Below are 19,479 nucleotides of genomic sequence, written 5' to 3'. Positions count from 1 at the left end.
GAGAGAAATAAATAAAATAAATCTTAAAAAAACAAAAACAAAAACCCAAACATTATGCTAAGTGAAAGAAACCAGAGACACAAAGTACTACATATTGTATGATACCATTCCTATGAAATGCAAATATAAGGCAATTTATAAAGAAGGAATTAGGTTATTAGTTAATGTAGGGCTGGGGAAGGACAGAGGGTTTGAGAGGTGACTGCTAAGGGGTGTGGAGTTTTTCTTTTTTTTTTTTGTGCTGGGCGGCACTCCTTATGGGGTGCACTCCTTGCGCATGGGGCTCCTCTACGCAGGGGCGCACCCCTGCGTGGCACAGCAATCCTTGCGCACATCAGCACTGCACGTGGGCCAGCTCACCGCATGGGTCAGGAGGTCCTGGGTTTGAACCCTGGACCTCCCGTGTGGTAGGCAGATGCCCTGGCTATTGGGCTAAATCTGTTTCCCTGAGTTTTTCTTTTTGGAGTAATGAAATAGCTGTAAGATTTTTTGTGGTGATGAATGCACAATGCTGTGATAATACTAAAAACCACTGATCATGTACTTCGGATAGGGTATATGGTATGTGAATATATTTCAATAAAACTACTTTTAAAAAAGCTCGTCAAGGTAAATGTGTATATTGTACAAAAATTATACCTCAATAAAATCAATGTAAAAGAAAAAATCTAAATATGCAACTACCATAGGACCCAGCAATTGAAATCCTGGATATTTATCCCAGAGAAATGAAAACTTTACATTCCCACTAAAAAGCACAAGCAACAGAAGAAAATATTAATTGGATTTAATAAAAATTAAAAATGTTGTGCATCAAAGGATACAATCAAGAGAATGAAAAAAAAAACAACCTTCAGAATGGAAGAAAATGTTTGCAAATCATATAATCTGATCAGGGTCTAATTCCATAATATATAAACAACTTTTCCAACTCACCATCAAAAAGACAAACAATCCAATTTAAAAATAGACAAAGGACATGAATAGACATTTCTCCAAAGATACACAATGGCTAATAAACAATGAAAAGTCGTTTAACATCATTAGCTAACAGAGAAATGCAAATGAAAATCACAGTGAGACAGCAACCAAAATAATCAAATATCTAAGAATAAATTTAATGAAGGATGTAAAGGACTTATAAATGGAAAACAATAAAATATTGCTGTAAGAAATTAAAGAAGACCTAAATAAATGAAAAGACATTCCAGGTTTATGGAATGGAAGACTAAATATTAAGAAGTCAATACTACTTGAAGATATTTACAATTCAATGCAGTCCCAATTAAAATTCCAACAGCCTTCTTCACAAAAATGGAAGAGACAAAAATCAAATTCATATGTAAGGGCAAGAGGCAAAAAAAAAATAGCTAAAATCATTTTGAAAAAGAACAAAGTTGGAAGACTCATTCTTCCCAATTTCAAAATTTAACACAGGTGGGGGTAGGAGAAAGAAATCAATGAAAAAAAAAATCTAACACAAGGAGCAAATGAGGCTCACGTGGTTGAGCACCCACCTCCCACATGGGAGTCCCAGATTCAGTTCCTGTTGCTTCCTGAAAAAACAAAAACAAACAACAAGCAAAACAAGTGAAAAAACCAACTCAGGGAAGCCAATGTGGCTCAGTAGTTGAGACCCAGCTTCCCACATTTGAGGGCCTAGGTTCAATCCCAGGCCCCACTAACTAAAAAAAAATAAAAATAAAAATAAAAATAAACCAAAAAACCAAACTCAATACAAAGGTATAATAACCAAAACAGTGTGTACAGGCACAAGAGGAGACATACAGACCAACAGAATAAAATTCAGTGTTCAGAAATAAACCCTCACATCTCTGACCAATTGATTTTGTTTGTTTTTATGTATTTTTATTAGAAAAATTGTAGATTTACAGAAAAATTATGCAAAAATAGAGTTTCCATATACCTCCCCTCATTATTAAAACTTTTCATTAATGTGGTACCTATGCTACAATTTAAGAAAGAATATTATTATAATTGTACTATTAACTAGAGCCCTAGGTGGTATTTTTTAAATTCTAACACATATACTACCTAAAATTTCCCCTTTAACAATGTTTAAATATATAATTCAGTGGTATTATTAATTACATTCACAATATTGTGTTACCATCTTCCACTAACAAAACTTTTCTATCATGTCATGGAGAAATTCTTTACCAATTAAAAATTAACTCCCTATTCCCTACCCCAACCCCAGGCCTTGGTAACTTGTATTTTAGTTTCTGACTCTAAGAATTTGCTATTTTAATGATTTCATATCAGTGAAATCATATTGCATTTGTCCTTTTTTGTCTGGCTTATTTTATTCGACATGGTATCTTCAAGATTCATCCATGTTGTTGCCTATATCAGATCTGCATTCTTTTACATGCGGTTGAAAAATATTCTAATTATGTATATGCTTCATTTTGTTTTTCTATTCTCACTCATTACTCTGTACCTTGCATTTTCACTGAATATATCTTAAAGATAATTTCATAAGCTTCCTCATTTTTAAAAACAGCTTTATTGAGAAACAATTCACGTACTATAAAATGCATCTATTTAAAGTGTACAATTCAATGGTTTTTACTATATTCACAGGGTTGTGAAACTGTCATCACATCTAATTTTAGATTTTCCATCCCCCCTAAAAGAAACCCCATACCCATTAGCAGTCACCCTCCATCTCCCCTCAAAAACTCCAGCCCTAGGCAACCATTACTACTTTCTCTATATACATTTGCCTATTTTTTTAGACACGTCATGTAAATAGAATCACATAATATGTGGTCTTTGCAACTGGCTTCTTTCACTTAGTATAATGTTTTCAAGGGCCCTATTCTTTTTTTTTTTTTAAGATTTTTTTGTTTTAAATTTGTTGAGACAGATTCTCCTACAGGTTTTATATTACGCAGATGGTATTTCTTTCTTTCTTTCCTTTTTTTTTTTTTTTTTTGAGGTACAGGGGCTAGGGATTGAACTAGGGACCTCGTATGTAAGTAGACTTTGCTTAGCGACTAGCTACACCAGCTCCCTCAAGTTGGTTTTTTTTTTCTTTCTTTTGTTTTTAGGAGGTACCAAGGATGGAACCCAGGACCTTGTGTTCATTCCCTGGTACCTCCTAAAAACAAACAAACAAACAAAAAACCCAACTCTCATTGGGGAGCAGATACAGCTCACTGGTTGAATGCCTATTTCCCATGTATAAGGTCCTGAATTCAATCTCTAGTACCTCCTGAAAACAAACAAACAAACAATAAGCCAAAAGGAAATACCACTACACACCTACTAGAATGGCTTAAGTTAAAAAACAAAAAATTGACAATACTGCTAGAGAGGATGTAGAACAAATGAAATTCTCATATATTGCTGATGGGAATGAAAATAGCACAGCTACTTTGGAAAACAGTTTGGCAATTTCTTCTAAAGTTAAACATATACTTAACATATGGCCCAGCAATCCCACTCCTGGGTATTTCTCCTAGAGAAATGAAAACTTACATTCACACAAAAACCTGTATGTGAATGTTTATAGCAACATTATTTATAATCACCAAAAACTAGAAACAACCCAAACATCCTTCACCTAGGTAATGGAAAAACAGACAATGATATATTCACACAATGGAATACTAATCAGTAATAAAAAAAAACAATATGGATGAATCTCAAATGCATTGTGCTAAGAGAAAGGCAAGACTCAAAATGTTACTTACTGTTTGATTCCATTTATAAGATACTGAGAAAAGGCAAAGCTATAGGAAAGGAGAACTTATCAGTGGTGGCCAGAGGATAGAAGTAGGAAAGTTTTGACAACAAAGGGACAGAATGAGGGAAATTTTGTGGGGTGATGGAACTGTTTTATATTCTGATTGTGGGTGGTTACATGACAAGTATACATTTGTCACAACTCATAGAAATGTATACCAAAAAAAAGTATATTTTATTTTCTGTAAATTAAAAAATAAATTTTAAAAAGTAAAACAAAACACCAACATCCTGATCAAAATGGTCAACGACTCAAAGTTCAAATTACCTGTTTATCAGCAACTCCCATCAAGCCCAATTGTGGATGAAACTGACCAAGCACAATGGAATGAACTGACTGTGAATAATATGAATTCCATTATGCAATATACCATGGCTGCCTCCGGCTTACTCAAATCTTTAACTCTCAATTGTTCAAAATGCCAAGAGATAGGCATATGTTGCTGTGTAAAAGCAAAGGCATTATCTTTGGGACAGTTTAAAAGAATTATAACAGTCAATTCATACCTACTATGTGAAAACCATATGCTAGGGAATTCACAAATAACTCTGTAAAGTCCATGCCATAATGATTTACAGTTGAAAATATTTAATAATTCTACCAAAATATGACTGTATGGCTTACATTACAGGTCTATTAAGTTAACCAGGCCTTCCTTCCACTCCACACTACACCCCTGTCCGTAACATTTTAAAACTGTTAGGTTGCAGATTATAATCTCTAATTGTTTTTCCTTTTAATAATCTTTTGTCTCAAACAGAAATCCAATTACAACCCTACTATTATATTGAGAGGATTTGAATTTCAGAGGTTAGGTAACCGGGAGACCCTGCAGTAGATATAAGACTACTGGCCTTCTCTGAGCATCTGTTCTACTCACTGTTTTGTTTTGTTTTTAAGTGAAAGGAAAAAGAAAATAGAAGATCACATTGTCTTTAAAAATCCTTTTACCTCTGAAACGTTTACGAATGTAATTATTTAAATAAAATCCTGGAGTCAAAGGGACCTGCCTGGTGGCATAAAAGCCTTGTCACTGTGGTGAGTGACCTGACTTAATGACTGGCTTTTCTACCTAGCTATTTCTCTCCTCTACAGCTTCTGGATTTATCTAAATGAGCTCATAACTCCAGCCTAAATAAACCAAAAGAATCAACTAACTTTAGTCTGTAGGACTTGAGAGAAACAGAAATGTGGGGCATTTTTTTTCCCAGTGTGAAGCTAATACGGGTGGATTGACTAGGTTGTCCCTTTAGACAGTTTTGACTTTACAGAAAGGTAATATATAGCACAGTCAGTGCTCAAGGATATGGACTCTAGTGGCAGTGTCTGGGCTCGTCTCAATTCTGCCACTCATTAGTTGTACGTCCTTGAGCAAGTTATCTAATCTCTTTAGGCCTTAGTTTCCTCATTGTCCCTCATGAGGTTGTTATGACAATTTACTGATTTAACATACTTAAAACACTTAGAATAGTGTGTGATACATGGTCAACACTAATAAATAAGTTTGCTAATCTTATATATATGCTCTTCTCTCTTCTAAATCTTGGTTACATTAAATCTTTTACATTAAATTAAAAGGTTTTATCCATCCTGCTATTAACTCAGCACACATACTCATGTACTGGTGGCACACTATAACCATTTTTTATGGCCACAGAGATTGAAAAAAGAAGAGCCACAAGTGGTCAGCAGAAGGCTGATAAGAGATACTATAGAACAGGGATGAGTCAAGAGAGGTGGGTGCCATCCTAACTCTGCCACTAACAAGTTATGTGAGCTTCCTTTGTTCACGGTTTCTACATCTATATCTGGAACTGGACTAGGCAAATTCTAAAGCCCCTGTCAGCTTTAAGAAGCAGTGTAAGATTTTAAATATGGTCATTACATACAGATTTCAGTTTGTCTTCTGCCTCCAACATACTTGTTTCACAGCACAGACTGCAAACATTGCTGATATATTGCTTCTAAAACATTTTGGTACTTTCATGAAGACCTCAGGTCAAAAATAATATTTCCTATGTTCATATCTACTCTAACTCTAATACAATGATTTTCTAATCAGATACTGTAAAATCCTATTATAATAACTCAGTTAATGCTACAAATGAGTGAAACAGTACATTTTGCAATTATAGATAAGATTGTTAACTCAGGAATTAATCAAACCATCAAGTACTTTGAAATGGTTGCATATTCTACCTTATAATTTGGTGTAAATAAGATTTGATCATTTGCATAGAGTATATATGCCTTGCATTAAGTACAGGCTAACCCAATGGGAAAAAAAAACTGTAGGTTCAACTAAGTTATCCCAGGTTCCCAACCATCTAGTTCATGTTACTGTTAATTGTAAAGTTAATCCAATTTAAACCCTTCAAATTGGTCTTTCTTGGCTTTCTAAACTTAAATATAGTTTACTCTATTGCAAGGAAAAGCCCTACACAAGTCTCATTTTTCTGTTTTGAATCTCTCTGCTTCTCTGAAAACAAAGGAATTCATTTCTCCCTAAATACCATTCTCTAAAAGCACTCTAACCATGTTGAGTACTTGACATTAAGAGAAGCCTTAAGAGGAGGGTGCCTGTCATTCAAAGATCTGCTTTGTATAATTATCACTTCTTTTCTGTGGATGGGCAAACTGAGACTTGGAGAGAAATCCACCTAGAAAAGCAGAAAGCTTTTGGCAGCACATAACTGAATTTGGCTGGGGCTCAGCCCCTTAGCACCATGTGATTTTAGGCAAGTTACTTAACCTCTCTGAATCTACTTCCTTATGTGTAAAATGTGACTAAAAAATCTAACTTGTGAGGTTCTGAGTGATAATTACATGATATAACAGTTGGAAGTGCTTAAGACAATGTCTAGGTAGTCTGTGTAGATTTCAATAAAATATATTGTTACTGAAGGGAACTGAATGGTCCAAGTCCCCCACTATCCATATCTAAAAGGAGCCATCCCAGTAAATGCTTATATTATGAATACAGGACACAACTTGATTTGCAACTTTCTAACGATTTACAGATTTTAGAAAAATTGGGTTTCATTTAAAGGTCTTTCTACTGGTAAGTTACATCCATAGTACTACTGTAGCCACAGTACTAAAATAGAGTACTATGTTAAATTTTCCCTCTTGCATTTTATAGTGGAGCAAAGATTCTAGAAGCATTTATTCAAGGAATATAAACCAAGCACCTCCTAAACTCTAGCACTGCAGAGTACTGTGTCAAATTACAATCTAATTAATCATTGCCTCACCATGCTCCTAAACCTTCTCTGGACCTTAGCCTCCTTAACTGTAAAACAGAAGTCTGACATTCTCCTATTTGAGACGAAGAGGTCTGCGCTTCATCAGGGTTGAGTGTATGGAATTTAATGGCACTTATAAAACATATAATGAGTTTAAACTGTTTCCAACTTCACATCCTAACTTCGCAAGAATGAAGCAGAAAACGAAGATGCTTGCAGATGGGCTTCCTAGATTAGGTCTCTGACCCAAGGAAAGTCTGCCAAAAAGCCAAGTACTCGGCGCGAAGGAGTCGTCTTTCCCAGAATAAATTCCTTTACTACACAGGGTTCAGAAAACATGACTTAAAAAAATGGATCCCTATACCGTTTCCAAATCCTTTCACTTTCCCTCCGAGGCTGACCTCCTTACAGCCATGGCCCCTTTAGATCTTCAGCTTTTAAGAGCTCGTGTCCTCACAGCCCTGTTACACCCTCAGGAACTCGGAGTTTAAAAGCACCTACTCTGTCCCACAAAAGCCTGTCTTAATTGCCCGCTTCTGTTCCCTTCCAAGTCTTCGCTGCCCGCTTCTGCCCCTCAGAAGCCCAAGTCCTCACTCACTGCCCCGCTTTTACCCCTCAGGAGTCCGTGTCTTCATACCCTGTTCCGTTCAGACCCTCTCCTCTTCGGAGCGCGGGTCCTCACAATCCTGTCCCTCTCAAACCGTCTCCCTCAGGTGCTGGAGAACTCACATCTATCCCCGTTCCCTAAGTCCCGTCTGAAGCCCGGGTTCCCACAGGCGCTTCTTCTCGGCACCCGGATCCCCTTAGTGCTGTCCAAAGAGACTGAATCCTTTGCATCCCCGTCTCCTCCACAACCTGGTTCTTCAAACACTGACCCACTGTGGGTCCGGGTCCTGACTCCCTCCTCCCGCTCTTCTTTTTCAACTGCCAGGCCCCAAGACTCACAGGCAGTAGCGTCTATCTCCCCATGATATGCGGAGACTGCCCCAGTGAAGCGTTCGTCTCAGCAGCCGGTCCGACTGCGCGGCCCTCCCCGAGTACTTCCGGCACCGCTCCCCGCCTCCAACCCGGAAACGCGCGGGTCTTCCGGCCGGCGGGCGCGCGCCCAATTTGCGCCGGCGCAGACTGCTTTCTGGCACGTGATTTCTGCCTGTGGCTTTCATTCCGCTCTGACATTTGGCGTTTGCTTACTCCCGGCGAGGTGAGATCGCCCTCAAATTCCGCACCTTTCACCCGCGCGCTGTGGGCCTTGCCCTCGGTGTGTTTTTCTAACTCCGCCTGTGGTGTACATTGCAGAATGACCGGTAGTAAACGCCTCGGACGGCTTAAAGGTAGCCATTTTTGGTTGGCGCCTTTGTCATGTTACCGCGATAGGGAGGGATATCACCAGGTACAGCATCACCGCAAAGGTATCCTGTTGGACCCTAGCAGGGGAGTTAGCGGCACAGGAACCTTGAGACAGAAGAGACTGGTTGTGCCTTTGAGTAGATAATAAGTAACTATTGAGCCCTTACTATGTGCCTGGAACTGTGCTAAGACCTTTATCTTCGATATATCATTTAATCATTTAAAGGAAACCGGTTCCAGCTAGTAAGTGCTGAACTTCGACTTGAACTCAGAACTCTCACCCCAAAGCCTGAGCCTGCCGTGTAACAGTTAAACGCTGATGCTTTCATTTATTTCGTCCGTCAAATGGCCCTCTGCTAGATACGAGGCGTGTAAGTAATACCTGATTCCAGCCGCCGAGGGGCTCACAGTAAGGTGGAGAAATACCCAGAAGCAAAGGAATGTACATACTGCCAGCAGGAATCCGGAAGAGCAGTCTCCAAATAAGACTGGCACACGAACTTGCTTTCCCTGCCTTTATACCTTCCTGTCCGGTGTTCGTCCCACCGTGTTCCCAAACCACCCTCTACACTGCCACGGGATCCAAATTCTCGGATTCAAGTTCCCTGCACATTACGCTCCAAGCCATTTTTCTAGCCTTATCTTCCTGCCATTGCTCTCATTCTCATTAGGCTATCAGTTTGATTATGCACTCCTGTCCAATTTTTAAGGCACAGTTTAAATACACATTCATTTAACTTACAAGTTTTTTTGCCATCTACTGTGTGCCAAGCCCTGTGCTAGGTACTGGATATTTACTGGTGGATAAGACAGGCAATATCTTTGTCTTTAGAGAGTTTACAGTGTAGAGTGGGGAAAAGACCGTAAGTGCACAAAAGGTTAAGGGGAGAAAGTAGCAGGGAAAGACTTAACTGGGTGATGGAGGACCTTGGGCCAAGCCCCAAGTTAAGGGAGGGGTAATTCAAGGATCAAGATGGCCTAGGTGACTGGAGGTTAGTAAGTGATGGGGAAAGTTAGCAAACCATGGGATTGGCTCAAGCAGAATCTTGTAGGCTAAAATGAGGATTTGGGATTTTTATTCCTAAACATGCAGTGGAAGGCATGGAAGGATTAAGTAGAGGAAGGAACTGAGTTCGGTTTTGTTTTTTGTTTTTTTATTTTTTAAGATTTTATTTACCTATTTATTTCTCTCCTCTTCCCCCCCACCCTGGTTGTCTGTTCTCTGTGTCTATTCGCTGCATCTTCTTTGTTCACTTCTGTTGTTGTCAGCAGCATGGGACTCTGTGTTTCTTTTTGTTGTGTCATCTTGTTATGTCAGTTCTCCATGTGTGCAGCACCATTTCTGGGCAGGCTGCACTTTCTTTCGCGCTGGGTGGCTCTCCTTATGGGGCACACTCCTTGCGCATGGGGCTCCCCTTCTCCGGGGACACCTCTGCGTGGCACAGCACTCCTTGCGCACATAAGCACTGCGCATGAGCCAGCTCCACACAGGTCAATGAGGCCGGGGGTTTGAACCGCAGATCTCCCATGTAGTAGACGGATGCCCTAACCACTGGGCCAAGTCCGCCGCCCCAGAGTTCGTTTTTAAGAGATGACTGGTGGGTTATAGAAGGAAGCCCAGACACACACAACTGTCCATCTCTGGGCTTCATGTCACATTACATACAGCACATCTGCTGCTTATTTTTGCATAACAGGTGTTTATGTGACTCCCTTCTGTTGTCGGACTGGGACCTCCATGTATTATGCCAAGAAAGAAAAATGCCTAACAGTCTATGTATTTTGTTTTTTTTCCTAAATATGTACATATGTATGTACATAGAAAGTGGCAAGATGAGTACTAAACTGTTAATAGTTTGGGGAAATATTTTTCACAATTCATATCATTACTGTTCTGTTTCAATTTCTTGACAGCACACATTTTTTATGTTAAAAATGAATATATGAGTGATTACATTTATATCCCATCCTGGAAAAGGCAAAACTATAGGGACAGAAAAGATATCAGCAGTTGTCAGAGATTGAGCATTGTGGGAGGGGTTGCCTAGAAAGTCACAAGTAAACTTTTTGGGGTGATAAAAATGTTTGCTATTTTATGATTGTAGGTACATGGCTGTATGTGTTTGTTAAAACTCCTAGAACCGTATGGTAAAAAAAGATGATTTTCCCTAAATTGTATCTCAGTAAACCTGAATTTAAAAAAATGAAGTAGAAGGGGAAGTGAACTTGGCCCAATGGATAGAGCATCCACCTACCGCATGGGAGGTCCACGGTTCAACCCCTGGGCCTACTTGACCTGTGTGGAGCTGGCCCATGGGTCCTGCCACTTGGGTGTCCCCTGAGTAGGGGAGCCCCCCATATGCAAGGAGTATGCCCCGGAAGGAGAGCCACCCAGCGCAAAAGAAAGTGCAGCCTGCCCAAGAATGGCGCGGCACACACGGATAGCTGACACAACAAAATCATGCAACAAAAAGAAACACAGATTCCTGGTGCTGCTGATAAGGAAAGAAGCAGACAAAAGAAGAACACGCAGCAAGTGGACACAGAGAACAGACAACTGGTGGGGGGGGGGAGGGGAGAGAAATAAAGAAATAAATCTTTAAAAAAAAAGGAAACCAACAAAATGACCAACTAAAATTTTTTAAAAAATGAAGTAGGAGCAGATGTGACTTCAGCAGTTGAGCACCTACCTCCCACATGGGAGGTCTGGGGTTCAGTTCCTGGTGCCTCCTAAAGAAAAAACAGGCAAAAAATAAAACACAAAACCAAAAAAATGAGCAAACTGATGAGAGGGAGCCATGGGGGCGGGGGGGGGGAGAAAAAAAGAAATATGTGGAGAAAATAGACAAGGCCAAGGCTATACTTTTAAAATGTTTTTAATTACACAAACAATAATTATCTAGACTCCTTTTTAAAAATTAGAATACAGGTAAATCTAAAGTCCTATGTAAAAATAAATAAAGTCCTATGTCATCACTGCCCCCAATCCTGATCCCTTCCCTTCTTCCCAGAGGTAATCACTGATGTGTATTCTTCCAGATTAAAAAATATTTATGCATATACATATGGCCTTATACAATACATAGCTCTGTTGTGTGTATGTGCTCTTTATCACATCGGTGTTATGCTGTACCCTATTCAACTTCTTTGCACCCAGTTTTCTTAGTATCTGTGAAGATGTAATGGAGTCACTCCAAGTGCAATATTGTTTTCTTTGCCCAAGATTATGGTGTCATGCTGTACCTTATTTTACAACTTTTTTATTTTTTATTTTCTTTTAGGAAGTACAGGGCAATGAACCTAGGACCTCCTACACACACGGGAAGCAGGCGCTCAAACCACTGGGCTACACCCACTTCCCTATTTTACAATTATAACACTCAATGTATTTTGATGTCTAATTCATTCCTTCAATGTACAGTATATAGCTTTCCACCTTATACTGAATACAACAAATTTTGATTATCCTTTTTTCTCGTGTAGGCGGACATTAAGTTGCTACCAGGTTTTCCCTCTTATACAGCAATGCCGTACGCCCGGTACAGGCGTGCCGGGCCCGCTACAGGGTGAATGACTAGGCGTGGCCACCAGTTCGTGCATTTTCACTTTTGGTTTGGAATTCCCGTCTTCCCCAGTTTGGTACCCACAGTGCCCAGCATGGGGTCCAGTATGGCGCGCGGCGCTTGCGAGTGGGAAAGTGGGTAGGAGCTCTCAGCAGGGAGGACATCAGGCAAAGGGGGCGAGCCCTGGGCAGCCACAAGGAAGCCGGTGCTCCTAAACTCTGAGCAGACGACGGCGCGGTGGTGTAAACCTCGGGATCGCTGGGCGTCAGCTGCCCTTCGCACGCTTTTAATCCCTCGCTCCCGTAGCAGCCCTCTTCTCGAGCAAGCAGACCGCGCCGCCGACACCTTCCCAGCAAGCACTGCGCATATTTGCATAACTCATGTCCTTGCTTTCCTTTTAAACAAAAAGGATATCATAAATTTTTCTTGCAAAGCTTCCCATCAGACTTGAAGCTTTTAGAATCTCTCTTCGGCTTCAGGGACATGAACTGTGAGATGGCATGGGATTTGTCTTCACCTTTACCAAAATATGGATTCGCTAACACTGCCCCTTTTTTCCTGAAGAAACTAAGGCAAAAAGGGCTTCTGTCGTGAGTGGCACACGTAGGGCGCCTCGCTTGCTCTTCGTGCGGAATCGACATCAAGAGATTTCGGAAGCATAATTTTTGTTGTCTGGGCAGCTGGTGATCGTTGGTCCCGGCGCCCTTGTTCGGTGTACCAAAGAAAGGCGTTTATTTTGGTGATGGTAAACAAATGCTTGATTAGTGGGTGGTGCGTAGGTGGGTCTCGCAATTAAATGGAAGTCCTACGTATTTTGTGGTATTGAAAGGTTGTTTCGAAATAGACTCAATACGGGTAGACCGGCTCTCGGGCTCTCGTGCATTAAGTTTGAGGTGTAGAGTCTGCTGGTAATTTCTACACGTTTTTGTTTTGTTTCTAAGGTCTATTTGCTCGCAAAGAGCGAGCAGAACATAGTGTTTGTGAGGTTTTCTCTTGCTATGCCGTTTTCCTACGCTGAGTTCTTCGAGAACTTTTGTCCTTTGAATGCATAAGAGGCAATAGTTTAAATAGCACACTCATACGGCTTAGCAACAACTTTTTGGAGAATAATTCGGCAGCAGCCGTAAAAATCTAAAACCTATGTATACTCATATATGACTTTATAGTCAGTTCAAGTGGATTTAGCTAGAAGGGCTCGTTCATTTTAACAACAAATGTATACTGTGCTCGAAAATACTAGCAAACAATATCCCCAAACTCTGACCTTGCAAGAGTTTACAGTTCAGAGAGGAGAGTCAACAGCAGGGTACTGGGAGACTGGGGGCTGGGGGAAGGGGTACGGAGGTAGGATGTGAGGAAGTTCTTGAAGCAGTGACTTTGCAGTTGAAATCCAAACAATGATTAGAAGACAACCAGGCAAAGCAATGTAAGCAATTTAAGCAGAAGCAAAGACTTGAAGCTGGAGCCATGTGCTACTAAAGGACCGAGTATGCTGGAGTAAAACCATCCAGGTGCAGGACACAAAGGAAGCCTGAAAAGGCTGTTCATTGCAGTGTGTTTTATAAATAAATAAAGGGGCATATGGTCTTTGCTAGTCACTCAACTGTGCTGTTGTAAAGTAGCAATGAACAACCTATTGGCAATGTTCCAATAAATCTTTATGGACCCTGAAATTTGAATGTTATATAATTTTCATGTGTCATCATAGTGGGGTTTTTTTGTTGGTTTGTTTGTTTTTGTTCTTTTATTCTTTAGCCAACCTTAGGACCCTTACAAAAATAGATGGCAACCAACAAGCAGTACTTTGCAGACTCTTGGCCTACCAATTCAACAGTAATAAGAGCCCAATGAGCTCAGTTATAGGATATCCACACAGTGGAATACTATGCCCCCATTAAAGTGTTGAAATAGAGGCTTATATACTTACAATGATGATGGTTCACCTTTATAGAGCACTTAGCAGGTGCCAGGTTTTGGAGTAAGCCCTTAGTACATATGAGCTCCTTCATGCATCCCATGAACCAGTGAGATAAGGTAGTACCTTATGCTCACTTTACATATGAGAAAGCTGAAGCTCAGAGTAGTCCAGATCACACAGTCAGAAAGCAGCAGAGCCAAGAGGCAACCCCAGGTCTTCTTACACAAATCCCACAGGGATTACCCAAAAGCAAGTATCAACTGTAGTGGAATTGGTTAAAGAGGAAAGACTTACTGGGAAAGTGAAGTTGGTTTTTTTTTCTTTTTCCTTGTCCATAGTTTCCTATTTTCTATGAAAAAAACATGAAGTACATGAAAAGGTTAGGGAAATAATGACATGTAGTCACCAGAAGACAAATGATGATAAGTAAAATCGGGGACTCACAAAGAAGTCAGATGCAAAAGACCAAATAGGGTATGATTCCATTTTTATATAATGTCTACAAATGGCAAAACTATAGAGACAGAAAGCAGATTGGTGGTTACGTGGGGCTGGAGATGGAAGAGCAATTGACTACAAAGAGGCATGAGAGATCTTTTTGGTGATGATAGAAATATTCTAAAACTGGATGTGGTAAGAGTTGCACAACTCTATAAATTGAGTAAAAATCATTGAACTTTACACATAAAATGGGCGGATTTTATGATATGTAAAATATACTGCAATAAAAGTGTAAAAAAAAAATTAGGGGCTCCAGGAGAAAAGTTCATCCAGCTGGTAGCCTGAGAATCTATAGTCAGTAGTCCTGAAATGGTTGTGAAGGTTTTGGGTGGGCTTATTAGGTCCCTGGCAATGAACTGTGGGTTGGTCACCAGCTCAGACCTTAAACTCTAATGGGTGAGTGGGGTGGGTATTTCAAGTGTTCACAATGTGCCTGGTACAGAACAAATGCTCAAGGATGTAACTACAGGGAAGCGGATGTGGCTCAAGTGATAAGGCCTCCACCTACCATATGGGAGGACCCAGGTTCAATCCCTGGAGCCCCCTGGTAAAAAAGAAAAAGAGAAAATGTGCCTGCACAGCCAGTGCCCATGTGGCCAGCCTAGCACACACATGAGAGCCCAAGCGGCAAGCCGAGTACCCTCACATGTGCCCGTGTGGTGAGCCGAGCGCCTGCACAAGTGAATCACACAGCAAGATAATGACACAACAAAAGAGAGATGAAGGGGAGAGTCAAGGTGAAGCGCAGCAGAAACCAGGAACTGAGGTAGTGCAGGTGACAGGGAACCTCTCTCCACATCAGAAGCCCCCAGGATCAAATTCTTGTGAATCCTAGAGGAGAAAAAACGAGAAGACAAAAAGAGAAATCGATACAGAAGATCACACAGTGAATGGACACAGACAAAAAAAAAAGGGGGGGGGAGTAAATAAATACATTTTTTAAAAAGAATGTAACTACTAATAGTCTCCACAGGTGGGGAAACTGAGGCCAATGGAGGCAGCACTGGTCCCTGATTTCTTAAGGTGGGTGGGTGGTAAATGCCAGCTGGAGTAATAATAGTAATAAGTGCTGGCATTTCTTGAGTGCATACTGAATTCCAGGCATTATTCTAAATCATTCTGTGCAGTGCATGTGATTACCTCATTTACTGTTGACAGTCGTCCTGTGGTCCTGTGAATGAGATAACATTACCCTTTTACAGATAAGGAAACTGAGGCTCAGGCAGAGATTTGTCCAAGGTCACAGGACTACCAGGATTTGAGATTAATCCTTTCTGATTCCAAAACCAGAAAGCCAGCCTTTTGCTTTGGTCCTGGTGGTGGACAGTGGGTGAGGTTGGGGCGGGGGTGGGGAGGAGGTGATTCACTTGACTGCATCTAGATTCATCTCAGACGTGTTGGGTATTTTTTGTGCCAACTGGCAGGATTTCCTCCTCTTTCTGCCTCCTTTTCTGATTCACTCCCATCTGTTAGTGGTTTCTGGATTCTGAGAATATGGATGCAGAGCAGTGAGGTAAGCTATGGGGGGGGGAGCGTTAGACACAAAAGTGCAAACTGTCCTTAAGAAACAACTATTTTCTGAGCATTCTCCATGTGCAGGCAATATTCTAGGGGCTGAGGTCCTGCAGTGAATAAAACAGAACATGTTTAACTCTCATGGAGGTTCCACTGCAAGGTGTGTGTGTAAGTGTGGGGGCGGGGGGCAGGGTGGATACAGATAAGTAACAAGATACATCAGATAAAAAAATATATATTAGATAGTGTAGAACTGTAAAGGCCTGGAGAGAGAGAGAGCATGACTGGAGAGGGAGCACAGCTTGAGCCAGTGTGAACAGGGCCAGCCTGGCTAGGTAATGAAATGTGGAGGTTCGGGCGGAGCCAGCCAGCCAACAAGCTGAGGGAAGAGTGCTTCAGACATGGGGAGACAACCCTGGCAGAGACCATGAAATCCTTGTGTTAGATGAACTATGAGAAGGCCAGTGCAGCTGGAGCAGAGGGACAGAAGAGAAAAGAGTAGAAGATCCTGGCACCAGGTCATGGAGGTGTTGTGGACCTTGATGAGGAGTTCTGGTTTCATTCTGAGGGGAAGGGAAGACATTAGCAGCATCAAGAATGAAGACCGCGGTGGCCGACTTGGCCCAGTGGTTAGGGCGTCCGTCTACCACATGGGAGGTCCGTGGTTCAAACCCAGGGCCTCCTTGACCCATGTGGAGCTGGCCCATGCGCAGTGCTGATGCGCACAAGGAGTGCCCTGCCACGCAGGGGTGTCTCCCGTGTAGGGGAGCCCCACGCGCAAGGAGTGCACCCCATAAAGAGAGCCGCCCAGTGCGAAGGAAAGTGCAGCCTGCCCAAGAATGGCGCCACACACACAGAGAGCTGACACAACAAGATGACGCAACAAAAAGAAACACAGATTCCCGTGCCACTGGCAACAACAGAAGCAGACAAAGAAGATGCAACGAATAGACACAGAGAACAGACAACCAGGGTGGGGGGGAAGGGGAGAGAAATAAATAGATAAATAAATCTTAAAAAAAAAATAAAAGAATGAAGACTGGAAGGTGGCATAACAGGAAGTGGGGAGACCAATTAGGAGGTTCTGCCTGTACCAGAGGCAGGCAGGGATGGTGGTCTGGACCAAGTGGAGTTTTCAGGAGGGGTATGAGAAGGCTCTTTGGGTGGTGACTGAGCAATGGAGGGCCTGTTCTTGAGATGGAGAATACAAAATGAGAAGCAGATTTGGGGGTGGTCTAAAGGGAAGTGGGGGTAAAAACGATGAAATCGGTTGTGGTTCCTGTTGTCTTGGCAGAGCCAGTGGCTGGCCAGCAGCTGATGACACAGTTCTAGGCTGAAGTTAGACACCTGGGAAGAGAGACCAGAGCCTGCTGCCTGGGGACCCCAGCCCCACCTCCTTACAGATGGGCCCTATGGAATCCAGATGATGCTTGAAGTGTTTGTTTGTTTTTAAACTGGTTGTCAACATTTACAGATCTGGAGATACCAAATAAAACCCAGAATTTCCACCTCTTTCAAATTAAATTTTCTGGCTACACTGGGCCCATCCTCGGGGAAAGTCACAATAGACTGACAGAGGAGCTGCTGTCCTCCAGGAGATCCAGCCCCAGCAGGCTTGCTGCAGACTCCATTCCAGGCCTGTGCTGACCAGGAGTTTAAAACCCCTGGCATGGATGACAGAGGACATTATGGAGGGGATGAAAAGGCCAAGAAGCTGGACTAGGACAGAACCTGGACTTTGGACAGATTTACTGGAAGTGGCAGCTCTGCCATTTCCCAGCCTTGTAACCCAGGGTATGCCACTTAATTTCACTGAGCCTGTCTTGCATCCTCTGGAAAATAAGGATAACACTGCCTACTGGAAAGGAGACTTTTGTGAATTTCACCCACAGGAAAGCTCCTAGCACTCTGCCAGATACAGAGAAGGGGCTCAATCCGTGTTGGTTTCCCTTCCTTTCAACGCCCTGAGCATCTGAAATCTCAGGAAATAAGAGTGGTCAGGTCATAGCACAGACTGAGGAAAAGAGCTCAGATTCCAGCTCTACCACCTACTGGCCGGATGATCTAGGTTTCCCTACCTGTAAGATAAGGACTCTACTAGTGCCTACTTGTGGGGAGTAAATAAGTTAAAACATATGCAGTATTTAAAGCAGGGTATGGGGAAGCAGATATGGCTCAAGTGACTGGACTCCCATCTACCATATAGGAGGTCCAGGGTTTGATTTCTGGGGCCTCCTGGTGAAGGCAAGCTGGCTGCATGGCGAGCTGGCCAGAGCGGAGAGCTGGCCCACATGGAGTGTTGGCCCTCATGGCATGCTGGCCCATGCAGGAGTGCTGGCCCACACAGAGAGCTGGCGCAGCAAGATGACACAACCAGAAAAGACACAGAGGAGAGACAATGAGAGATGCAGCAGACCAGGGAGCTGAGGTGGCACCAGAGACTGAGCACCTCTCTCCCACTCCGCAAGGTCTCAGAATCGGTTCCCAGTGCCGTCTAAAGAGAAGACAAGCAGACACAAGAACACACAGTGAATGGCCTCAAAGAGCCTATAGCAAGCCCAAAACAATTGGGGGGGGGGAATAAATAATAATTTAAAAAAACAACTCTCCTTCCTTAAAAATAAATAAATAAATAAAAGTGCATGGCCCTGTTAAGAGTTAGCCATCGTTATCGTTGTGGTTACTTTGCATAGAATAAACATATTCAGGAGGCAGTAGAGTGGTGGTTCTCTACCTGGGTGGCTAGTAGAATCACCTATGGGCATTTAAAAAAAATAATGCCCTCATTCCTGGGCCCAATCCCCAGATCCGCCAGTTGAATTCATCTGGGTTGGGACCATGGTACAGGTATTTTATAAAATGTCCCCAAGAGATTTGTGTGTCATTAGGGCCAAGAGCGCCATAGTGGAGGGGTGATTACAAACGTGGTCTCTGGAATCCAACTGCCTCTGTTTAAATCCAGCATCCAGCCCAGCCACTAAACAGATGTGTGAACTTGGGAAAACTGCTAAACCTCTTAGTTTAAATGGGTTGATAACAGGACCTGTGCGGGGATGGGGGTGGAGGGTGGATAGATCTAAAGTGCTTAGAGTAGGGCCTGGCAGCCAGCAAGCTCTAGGTAGGCTTGGGCGTCAGCTTTGCTGTTGTTTCCAAACTGACTGCAGTTACCCACAGGCCTGTGTCCAGCTCACACCCACATTCTCCCCAAGGGGACCTGATGTCTCCAACATCCCCCACCAAGGCCTCTCCTAACCTTGTCAACTGCTCCCAAAGTTAACTGTGTCCCTTCTGCTGTTCAGTTTTTTAATTCACCAAAGTTAACAGAATTGCTTCCCAAATAAAATTATCTGTTTAGAAATCAGAAAGCACCCCAAGAATACTGGAGGGAAGGGAGAACCAGATGAGGCACTCAAGTATCTCTCACGATAAAAGAGAAGAATTCTCTTCAATGCTAAGGAAACAGTGTTTAGTGGAAGGACAAAAAAAAACCCACAATATAGAATTGTGTATTCACAATAACTCGCCAAGATAAAGGAATGGAAGCAGATGTGGCTTGAGTGATTTGGCTCCCATTTACCAATATAGGAGATCCAGGGTTTGATTCCAGGGGCCTCC

At 42.1% G+C, this 19,479-nt stretch overlaps 1 protein-coding gene, 1 long non-coding RNA gene and 1 other non-coding gene across 3 annotated transcripts in view; 2 read left to right on the top strand and 1 right to left on the bottom strand.

Moving 5' to 3' along the window:
- TAF12 (TATA-box binding protein associated factor 12) overlaps positions 1–8,075 on the bottom strand; it is a 50,849-nt gene extending 42,774 nt beyond the window's left edge. The window contains exon 1 of the mRNA XM_058304785.2: positions 7,966–8,075. The gene's annotated coding sequence lies outside the window, so the exon portion shown is untranslated. The remainder of the gene's footprint in view (positions 1–7,965) is intronic.
- Positions 8,076–8,137: 62 nt separating this feature from the next.
- On the top strand, positions 8,138–12,639 carry LOC131279891 (uncharacterized). Its single transcript, XR_009187389.2, has 2 exons — positions 8,138–8,221; positions 8,594–12,639. It is a non-coding gene; the product is annotated as an uncharacterized lncRNA (long non-coding RNA).
- Positions 12,505–12,637, top strand: LOC111763496 (U11 spliceosomal RNA). Its single transcript, XR_002796359.1, has one exon. It is a non-coding gene; the product is annotated as a U11 spliceosomal RNA (small nuclear RNA).
- Positions 12,640–19,479: the final 6,840 nt, after the last annotated feature.

The sequence above is a fragment of the Dasypus novemcinctus genome, chromosome 9 (assembly GCF_030445035.2).
Source record: "Dasypus novemcinctus isolate mDasNov1 chromosome 9, mDasNov1.1.hap2, whole genome shotgun sequence".
In the NCBI taxonomy this organism is placed as follows: domain Eukaryota; kingdom Metazoa; phylum Chordata; class Mammalia; order Cingulata; family Dasypodidae; genus Dasypus; species Dasypus novemcinctus.
This window is presented reverse-complemented; position numbering and strand designations above follow the sequence as displayed.